Here is a 10,874-nt window from a genome sequence, read left to right as displayed (position 1 = left end):
AGCGATCGCTGTGTCGGGAACGGAAAAACAGGTCAGTAGCTGGGACAGGAGAGCAAAAACGTGGTCGGGGTCGTAAATGAGTCGTAAGCCAGGAGAGGAGAGTAGACATGGTCAGTATCAAAAACGGGTCAAAGCCGGGGAACAGACGGGAGCAAAAAACAGGTGGGAGTCAGGGTCGAAAAGCTTGCCTAGATTAAACTGAGGTTCGCAGACGGACTGACAACAGGTGACAGATGGATGTGGTTTTAAATAGTGACAGAGAGCCAATCAGATTCCGAGGCAGCGGGCACAGGTGAAGCATAATCATGACAATAGAAGGAGATGAAGTTTGTTTTGAGCCTAGAAAAAGACAATGCTAGCTTTGTATAGGATTAAGACTATGTCTGTTTTTGGTGAAGAATATTACATTTTAAATTTTTAAGATCACATTAGGTTTGTGTTACAAAGTGACCTTAGCATTGTAGAAATACTTCATTGAAATTAAAAAAACTGTCTATTCAAGTACCAAGCAAAATATGTTTTAATCCCATGAACACATTTTTAAAAAAGGTTTAGAAATCTTAAGTGTTTTGTCACACTGTTTCCTTCTCTAGCCATTTCTGACCCTCAAGCTACGTTTTATCTATTTAGCAAGCCATCTAGCTAAGTTTCTATTCAAAATATAATATCAAAATGGGTGCCCTTAGCGCTCATCTGTAAAAAAAAGTAGCTTGACACAAAGGTTGGAGAGCCCTGATTTATACAATTCACATACGTTACCTGTTTTAACCTTAAAATGGCAGATTTTTTAAAAAACTGAGAGGTTGTCATGCCTGGTAAATGAGTGAAGTATTTTTCCACGACTGAGAGTCTTTATATAATATACACAAGGATTTAAGGCCTGAAAACACGATGATTGTTTACATAATCATATTGTAAACCTATTGTACATGAAGCATATCAACTTTTATCATAAATGTATATTTTCAATGCAAATTACAAGTTCAAACTAATGTCAGGAACTTTAAGCGAAAGAACCAAGTTCTGTCTGATGTCAAGAAACCACAATACCAAGGTGAAGTTGTGGTTTGGATGGATTGGTCTCTCAGGAACCGTCCTCTTATAGTTCTGATCCTACCTCTCAGATAGGACGCTGTTAAATATGGTGAAATGACATATGAGCCCTTTAGTGTTACCTGTGGTGTTCCGCAGGGTTCAGTACTTGCCCCCCTTCCTTTAAGCATTCACATGCTTCCATTAGGTGATATTATTCGCAAGCATAATATTAGTTTTGTCATGATTACCCAAGTGGAGCCACCTGGGGTAATCATCTGGCGCGCTGGAATGCGCTTCCTGATTGGTTTATGTTCCCTTTTTAAGCACGCTACGCAGAGACCTCTTCGTCTGAGGATACTTTTTACCCCGTTTGACTCGCCTGATTTTCCTGTGTCTTTTTGACTTGTTTACCTGATTCTGCCTGCCTCCGATCCGACCTGCTTCCGTTCCACGCTACGATCTTCTCTCCAGTCCCGGTAAACTCGACCTGCTTCCGTCCCACTCTACGATTGGCTACGTGTCCCGAAGTTGTCTTCACGGCGTTGCTGCTGACGTTCGACGGTCATCGCGTCTCCCGCTAACCTTGTACGCTTCCCCAAATAAAAGACTTGTAACGAACGCTCTGGGGTCTCCTGCTCTGTTCTGGTCCTCCTGACAAGTTTCCATTGCTATGCAGATGACACTCAACTATATCTTCCGATAGAGGAATCTGCCACACTAAATGGTGGGAATCTGGAAGCCTGCCTCACTGAGATAAAAGAATGGATGTCACTCAACTTCTTGCGCCTTAACTCTGAAAAGACCGAAATGCTAGTGATTGGTCCATCTAAATGCCGTGACTTGTTCTCAAAAACTGCCCTGAACATTGACAAATGTAATATCACCCAGAGTGACTCAAAATGTAGGTGTCATATTTGACCCCGATCCATCCTTTCAAACACACCTTAAGAATATTACTAGAACAGCTTTCTTCCATCTTCGCAACATTGCTAAAATTTGCCCTATGCTGTCTCAGTCGGATGCAGAGATTATAATTGTTGCCTCCCGTCTCGATTACTGTAATGCACTACTCTCCGGTCTCCGGAAGTCCAAAATCAAGAGCCTTCAGCTGATACAAAATGCTGCAGCGAGGCTTTTAACTGAGACAAGAAAGTTTGATCACGTTACCCCGATTTTAGCTAACCTGCATTGGCTGCTTGTTAGCTTAAGATGTGATTTGAAGGTTCTGTTGGTATTATACAAAATCATGCCTGGACTTGCTCTCTCATATCTTTCAGGTTTAATTTCCCCCTATGTTCCGGTTCGGAGCCTTCGCTCTGAAAACGCTGGTCTACTAGTGATCCCAAGAGCCAAAAAGAGAGCCGCAAGTTCGAGAGCATTCTCCATCCGGGCCCCGGTGCTGTGGAATGCTCTTCCCCCTGAGATTCGATCTGCAACCTCCGTGGAAATGTTTAAATCTAAGCTTAAAACACACTTCTAATCTATAGCATATGAATAACCAATATTTTATGTTGATAATATGTGTATTATTTGCCCTCATGTAGGTTTTAGATGAGGGGATGGTGTTATAATAGTCTGTAGTTTGCAATAGTCTTTGATCTGTGCCGCCCTTTGAGACTCTTTGTGATTAAGGGCTATTCAAAATAAACATGAAATGATTCCTGTTGACCTATAGAACACCTCAAAAAAGGTATAAGACTAATGTTTGGATTGTCCGATTTAAGACTTGTATTGCTTTGGTGTCCAGAATATATTCTACCGATAAAACTTTTCGAGAAGCAGTTCCCCTCTAGCTTTTCATTTACCAACAATCCAACGAACACTCCTTGGACAAGATCCGAATGCACGATCCTTCTTAAATATCTAAATCAAAACCAAGCTAACTAAGCTAACCGTCCTCCGTTTAATTTCGCGAGACAATGCAATTGTTCCTCGGCTTCCAGCGCCGTCAGCGGGTCGCTTTTATTAGGCTAAAATCTGCCCGCTTCCCATTCTGCCGGCGTTACACGCTCTAATTGTGGCTCCATCTTGAGATTTTCCAGTGAAAGTTTCCTGTCAATGGGAGTCCGTCGCCCCCTCAGAGCCAAGGAAAGACAATGTGTTTTTACAGCACCTCATTAATGACAGCATGATGGCACTTTGAAAGGAAAAGCAAGAAAGTGGCTTCATTGGGAGACCATTGCCGGGGATTAGGGCACTCGCCACACCTCCTTCTCCTTTTTTTGTTTTTATCTCGCTAGCATTAGCATCCAAATGTACCCGAGTGATTTAAAGAGCTTGACGGGAGGAATAAAGTCCGATTTGCATTTGACTCGCTTTTAAGTGTAGCTTGAAAGGACACATCTGTTTTCCTCTTTAAATGTTGAGTCGAAGCAAAAAGTTGGCTGTTAAAGTATAACCATCGGATAATAGATCATTCTCTACATGGTTTTTTAACTAATGAAATGAAATGAAATGAAATGAAATGAAATGAAAATGAAATGATCTGCATTTATATAGCGCTTTTCAAGTCAATGACTTCCCAAAGCGCTTTACAATGTGCTCCACATTTCCCAATCGCGGCCTTGCAGCCATGTAAGGCGCTAACCTGCTTATTGGGGGTATTAGGGGTTCAGTGTCTTACCCAAGGACACTTCGACATGTAACACGGACAAGCCGGGATTCGAACTGGGATCCCTTGATCCCAAGACGAGCGCTCTACCTCCTGAGCTACTGCCGCCCCCAAATGACGGCCATCATTGGAATTTTTTGCAATTTTGAACAACTTATAAGATTTAAAAGTTTCTGTAAATTGTTATCTACCGTAAATTCCGGACTATAGAGCGCACCTGACTATAAGCCGCACCCTCCACTTTTCGAGCGATTTGGCACTTTTGGTCTTATACAAGCCGCACCCATGTATAAGTATCAAGGGCATCTTCCTCAGTATCGGAACGTACCGTAACTTTACAGAAAATATATGATAAATCATAGGGATTGTAGCTAATCTTGTCGCACATGTTCAACTGGTCTTAATCTTACCTTTTAAATTCCTGCGCCGCTGGTGGCCATTAGAAAAATTCCATAAATTAGCCGCTCCACTGAATAAGCCGCAGGGCTGAAAATTTGGGAAAAAAGTAGCGGCTTATAGTCTGGAATTTACGTTAAATAAAAAACATCAAAGCTACTACTGTACATTAGCTAGTAAGTGACTTTAAATGAGCAACTTCCATATATATTCTTTGATATCCGCTGCAAAAACTTAAGGTTCATCAATGCAGAAAAAAATACAGAACACTATATATTTTTTGTCAAGTAATGCTTATTTGGATACATGATATATTTGTATCTTTTTGACAGTTTTTCTTCTCATGGTGTGCAGCTCCACACTTGAATCATTATGTATGTTTTTTATCTGAAATTAAAAGAATAAAAAATAATTTACAAAGTCAAACTTTATTTTTCTTAAAGAAAAAAAAATACAAATATTTTCTTGTATTTTTTTCAAATATTTCCACAGCAACAAATAGAGTAAAAAGTACATCACAGTAAAAATATATTTTCATAATTTTATTGAATATTTAAAAAATAATGAAATTGAGTAAAAAATGCAGTTCAGTCAAAAATATTGTAATAAATACCATTACAATTTTTATATTCTGCACTCAAAAAAAAATCTTATTTTTACATTATTTCCTCATATTTTGCAACTCCCCACTTTTACAAGTCAAGAAAAAAATATATTGATTTGTTATATAGTGGTAATAAAATGTTATGAAAATGATTTATAGTATTATTTTCTTATCGTCTATTGTTTCCACGGCAACAACTCAGTCTAAAATGGAAGAAAAAAACACAGTACAAGAAAAAATATGTTTTTAATAATTCTGAGTAATGCTTTTTTGATTTTACGATGTATTTTTATCTTGTTTTCCTTTTTTAGATGAGAAGTGTAATTAAAAGAAAACCATACTTAAAATAAACAAAATTATTGATTGATTCTTTCATTAATTTAAATAAAAATATTGTCAACAGGAAAAATAAAACAAAATGAGAAGTTGTACGCAGACAAAACCCGTTTATGTGTTTACCATAATTATTTATAGATATACTTAAAATGAACACAATTATTTAGTCGTTCATTCAATTCAGTCAGGGGTGTCAAACCTATATTAGTGCAGGGGCCACGTGGTAGGAGAAGCACTTTTACGGGGGGCGGAATTATAAAATAAATGGCATAAGATATCTGTCTTCTCTGCAGGGTTGGGGATCTTTCAGAGGCTCACAATTGAATTTTTGTTCAGGGGTGTAAGATTTGGCCCTGCAACTGGCTGGCAGCCAGTTCAGGGTGTCCCCTGCCCATGGCCCGAAGATGGCTGGGATGGGCTCCAGCACACCCGCGACCCTACTGAGGATAAGCGGTGCAGGAAATAGACGGATGGATGGGTGTAAGATTTGATTATTATACAATTATTGATGTTTTTTTCCACAATAATGACTTAATTACGCTTATCAACTGTGCATTTGTAAAACACAACAGCAATTGAAGTAATTTCCACTACAGTTTATTTAACTTGGGAAAACTTATGCAAGCTGTTGAGTGACAGAAATATGACACAAACACTGATTTTAGTAGAAATGATTCAATATATTGAAAGTAATTCTCTGCTTTGGATTTTTTTTTCTATGAAAATGTTTACTTGCATTTGGGAACTTGGCTGCTTCAAATGTTCTCTGGTTGATAAATGGCAGTCAGCTAATACAATTACAGTGAGAAGTTTATTTTTCAATGACACTTGCAGAAATTCCAGTTTTGTGAAACAAACGTGTAGTTTTGCTTTTAAGTGAGCTGCTTTTGACCTTCCCATTGTGTCTGGTCTTAGGGTGGGCAGCTGGTATCTTCTGCCAGATGATGCCAAAAATGCACCACCAAGGGGAACTCCAGGGGGATGGGAGGATGCCGGGGGAGCCTCCGCTGGGCCTCGTCACGGCAACCCAAAGCACTCCCCTGTCGACTTGGGAAAAGCTGTAATGTGTCAGCACATCTTGGTGGCTTCATTAACATATAAAGAGAACGGAGGCGGCATTGTCTGGAATGGTCGTGTACCCTCCAGGTCCTCCACAATGACTCTTACCACCTCCTGTAGCTCCACTTCATTCATCTCAGCATCCAGACTCAGAATAGCATCTCAAGAATCAGATGTTATACAATCCAGACAGGTTGCGGTATACAAACAAAAACGGAATCACGGTCATTGACGGGTATTGACGTCCATTTTTACTGGCCAGGCTGGTCTTTGTGCATATAACCCGGCTAGCTAAATTAGTCCTCTGGGGTACTTTTCTCATTGTTGGAAAGGGCATTGTGAAGAGCGTGCATTTTTCTTCTCTATTTGTAATAACTCGCTCCGACATATAAAAGTCAGACAAGAAAGTGGGTTTAAGTAGAAAACTGTAATAGAAGAGACTAAATTATTAAATAATTCAAAGGACAGTTTCGACTACAAAGTAGACAATGCTAGCATCCCCTACAGAAAAAGACTAGCCGTTAATGTAGAAACAGAAGCTAGTCTTTGGTGTAAAATCCACTTTTGTTGCGTCTTGTGTGATTTCAAGTCTGAAAAAGACCCCAACAAGTCTAAAACAGGACTTTATAGAGGAGGATGCTAGCGTTCCATTCTGAAAAATACTACACCAGACTTAGGTGTAGACAAAAAAAGCAGGTTTTCTGTGTAAAAATTGACTTATGTTTATGCTTTATATAACCACAATGCTAAATTGTTGAAACAGACATACATTTTCAACTTAGAAGAGGACAGCGCTAGCTTACCACGCTAGCTTTAGGGGTAGAAGAAACTAGTTTTTACTGTAAAGAGACATTTCTGCACCCTATATAAGCATGAACCTAAATGGTTAAAAGAGACGAGGTACATTTTTGACTTATGCTAGTTTTCTGCTCTGAAAAAGACTATGCTTGCTTTAGGAATAGAATAAGCTAGTTTTCGGTGTTAAAAACCCTGTGAAACTATAAGGCAAAATGGCTGAAAACGATGATATATACTTTCGACTTGTACAAAGCTAGCGTTTCACAAGAAAAATACTACACTAAATATAGGCATTAAAGAAGCTAGTTCTTGTGTAAAAATCCTAGCTTAACTATTAAGCTAAATTGTTGAAAATGTCAAGGTACAATTTCAAACTAGAAGAAGACAATGCGAGCTCTCCAAGCAGAAAAGACTAAGCTAGCTTCAGGCATTGAAAAAGCTAGTTTCCACTGGAGGTGAGGATTGTGCTAGTTTTCCTGCCTAGAAAAATAGTACACATGCTCTAAGTCTGCAAGAAGTTAGTTTTTGCCTTAAATAGCATTTTTTGTACCCTGTGTAACCATGAAATCGAATTTTTGTAAATACGAGGTACATTTTTGTCTTAGAAGAAGACAATGCTAGCTTTCCACCCAAAAAAAGACTACGCTAGCTTTAAGCAGAGATTAAGAATTTCAGTATAAAAGTCCAATTGATTTGCGAAATAGACGAGGTATATTTTGGACTTAGAAAACCAAGCTAGCGTCACATGCGGAAAAAGACCATGCTAGCTTTAGGTGTCGAGCAAGAAGCTAGTTTTCTGTGTATTAATCCATCGTTTTGTGCTTCATCTGTTTGTTAATTGTTTTGGCACACTTATTAGGGAGAAAAGTAATCTGACATACTCAAATATACATCTCTGACAATATATGTATATCTTTTCTTATGTAGCAGTTGTTCTTGAGTATAAGTCGCAGGAGCCAACATATTAGGTCAACGATATAGTTCGGGGAAATACAGTGCCTGGAAATGTTATAAACATCAATTACTTAGTTGGGTAGTTCCAACAGTTCCGTGAGAAAAGTAGGACATTTTTTGGATATTATTTCTACGAGACAGCATAATTGTCTCGTACCGTTGTTGATCATTTGTGGCGTGAAACCGTTGATTTAGGACCGGACATCGACTAGCTTCTCGGAAGAGAAACAATCGTCCTTTCACCAACGTCCAGGAAAATTGAGACCAACCACTTGAAGGTTTTGGATGATCCCCCATTATGGAAAGTTGATCTAATTACCTCCAATTTCCAAGGTTTCTCCCCCCGGGTCATCCTCTCTCTCTCGCCTGGCAGATGTACCTCGTCCTGGCGGGCTTATAGTTTAACAGTCAGCGGAGGTCAAAGGTTGAACAGCGGGTGGTCAGAGGATCAATTCCTCGTCCGGTTCTGTTAATGAAAGGAGACATCATTAAAAGCTTGTTATTGACGTGTGCTGATTGTTGGACAGAGATGAAGTACTAGAATGCTAGGTATATTAATGCAATGCTAGCGATTTGTACCCACCGCTATCTTTTGCTCGATGACTTCTTCATTGACCGTCCGACGGCATCTATTGTCTCGCCTCTGGGTTCTAATGATTTTTTTCAAATGAGGCGAAGGTAGAACAATAGAGCTATGGTGACTTACTAATGGGCTAAGGCCATGTTGATTGGACTGCTAGCTAACCACGTTAATCTGTTATCGACCAGATTTGGACACTACAGTTTTTATATTTCATCTAGAGCACATGTCGGGTGCATTCAAAGATGTCTTTTAAGCCAGTTTTTTTTATCAGCAATGACTGAAAAGTTCATTTTTCACTTTTCAACCAATTTAGACATCTTTCAGACAATTTTAGATGTCTTTTCAGCAATGACCAAAGAGGTAATTTGACACTTGCCAACCAGATGTCTTTTTGATGCATTTTGGACGTCTTTTAGACGTCTTTTCAACCAGTTTGATACTCAGCAATGACTACAGAGTTAATGTTACCCTTTCCACCCAAATAAAGACGTCTTTTAGATGCATTTTGGACGTCTTTTAGAGGTCTTTTCAACCAGTTTCAAAACAACAACAAATACATAGTTAATTTTTCTCTTTCCAACCAAATTAAGACATCTTTCAGACAATTTTAGATGTCTTTTCAGCAATGACTACAGAGGTAATTTGACACTTGCCAACCAGACGTCTTTTTGATGCATTTTGGACGTCTTTTAGACGTCTTTTCAACCAGTTTGATACTCAGCAATGACTACAGAGTTCATTTTACCCTTTCCAACCAAATAAAGACGTCTTTTAGATGCATTTTGGACGTCTTTTAGAGGTCTTTTCAACCAGTTTCAAAACAACAACAAATACATAGTTAATTTTTCTCTTTCCAACCAAATTAAGACATCTTTCAGACAATTTTAGATGTCTTTTCAGCAATGACCAAAGAGGTAATTTGACACTTGCCAACCAGACGTCTTTTTGATGCATTTTGGACGCCTTTTAGACGTCTTTTCAACCAGGTTCAACACGACATTGCCTACAAAGTTAATTTTTCTTTTCCAACCAAAATAAAGACGTCTTTTCGATTTATTTTCGACGTCTTTTTGATACTCAGCAATGACTACAAAGTTAATTTGACACTTGCCAACCAAATAAAGACGTATTTTAGACACTGTTTCAACTTGTTTGCTACACAGAAATGACTGAAAAGTTCATTTTTCACTTTTCAACTCAATAACGGCCTCTTTTAGAAGTCTTTTAGACGTCTTTTCAACCAGTTTAAAACTCAGCAATGACTACAGAGTTAATTTTATCCTTTCCAACCAGATAAAGATGTCTTTTCGATGCATTTTTGACGTCTTTTAGAGGTCTTTTCAACCAGTTTCAAAACAACAACTACAAAGTTAATTTTTCTCTTTCCAACCAAAATAAAGACGTCTTTTTGATTTATTTTCGACGTCTTTTCAACCAGTTTGATACTCAGCAATGAGTACAGAGTAAATTTTGCCCTTTCCAACCAAATAAAGAAGTCTTTTAGATGTATTTTGGACGTCTTTTAGACGTCTTTTCAACCAGTTTCAACACAACGATGACTACAAAGTTAAATGTTCTCAACATTCAACACCATTGACCATAATGTTTGATTATTTTAGACGTTTTTTCAACCAGTTTGATACTCAGCAAGACTACAAAGTTAATTTTACCCTTTACAAAGCTAATAAAGCATCTTTTTGATGCATTTTGGGCGTTTTTTTAGACGTCTTTTCAACCTGTTTCAACACAACAATAACTACAAAGTAATTTTTTCTCTTTCCAACCAAATACACATATTTTCGATTATTTTAGGCATCTTTCCAACCAGTTTGATACTCAGCAGTGACTACAAAGTAAATTTTTCACTCTCCAACCAAATAAAGACGTCCGTTCGATTTATTTTACATGTTTTTTTCGACACATTTTCAATCAGTTTTAACTCAGCAATGACTGAAACACCGAGCACTTCAATCATCGTCAACCGAAGTGTTGGAATGCAAAAGTAACACTTGTAAAACCGTGGCCAAAGAGGAGGACGTTTCCAGATGTTTTAGCGCTCGTGCTAGCGCAGGTGGCGTCCAGATGCCGGGGTTACACCACCCCGACTCGCGAGTGACTTACGGCGCGTCGTAAAAAAAATAGAAAAAAGCGAAGGAAGAAGAAAAACACCTCGCAGAAGGAGTCCAATAAGAAGGACTTCCTTTCAGCGTTGCGCTAACGTTGTGGCAGCTAGATGCGGAGGGAGTTGACACATTGCCCCGGCGGGAGACGTTGGGGGGCGTTCGGGCTTTTGCGTCGCCACGCGTTCTGTTCTGGATCAGCGATAGCGCCGAGTGGCAGGTCGGGGTCACCCCGGGTCTTTTGACTTACTGCCAGCTGCCAAGAGGGGGAAACTTACACTCTGGTTTTGTTTTAGCTTTAGCTTTTTTCTGGTTAGCTTTTCTATAAAGTCTAACAGATGGCATTCTTGTTACGGAACAAAAATCTTTCGCTCACGT

Source organism: Urocampus carinirostris, chromosome 19 (assembly GCF_059441175.1).
Source record: "Urocampus carinirostris isolate Australia breed hairy pipefish chromosome 19, RoL_Ucar_1.0, whole genome shotgun sequence".
NCBI lineage: Eukaryota > Metazoa > Chordata > Actinopteri > Syngnathiformes > Syngnathidae > Urocampus > Urocampus carinirostris.
The sequence above is the reverse complement of the archived record's forward strand: the minus strand, read 5'-3'. Positions refer to the sequence as shown.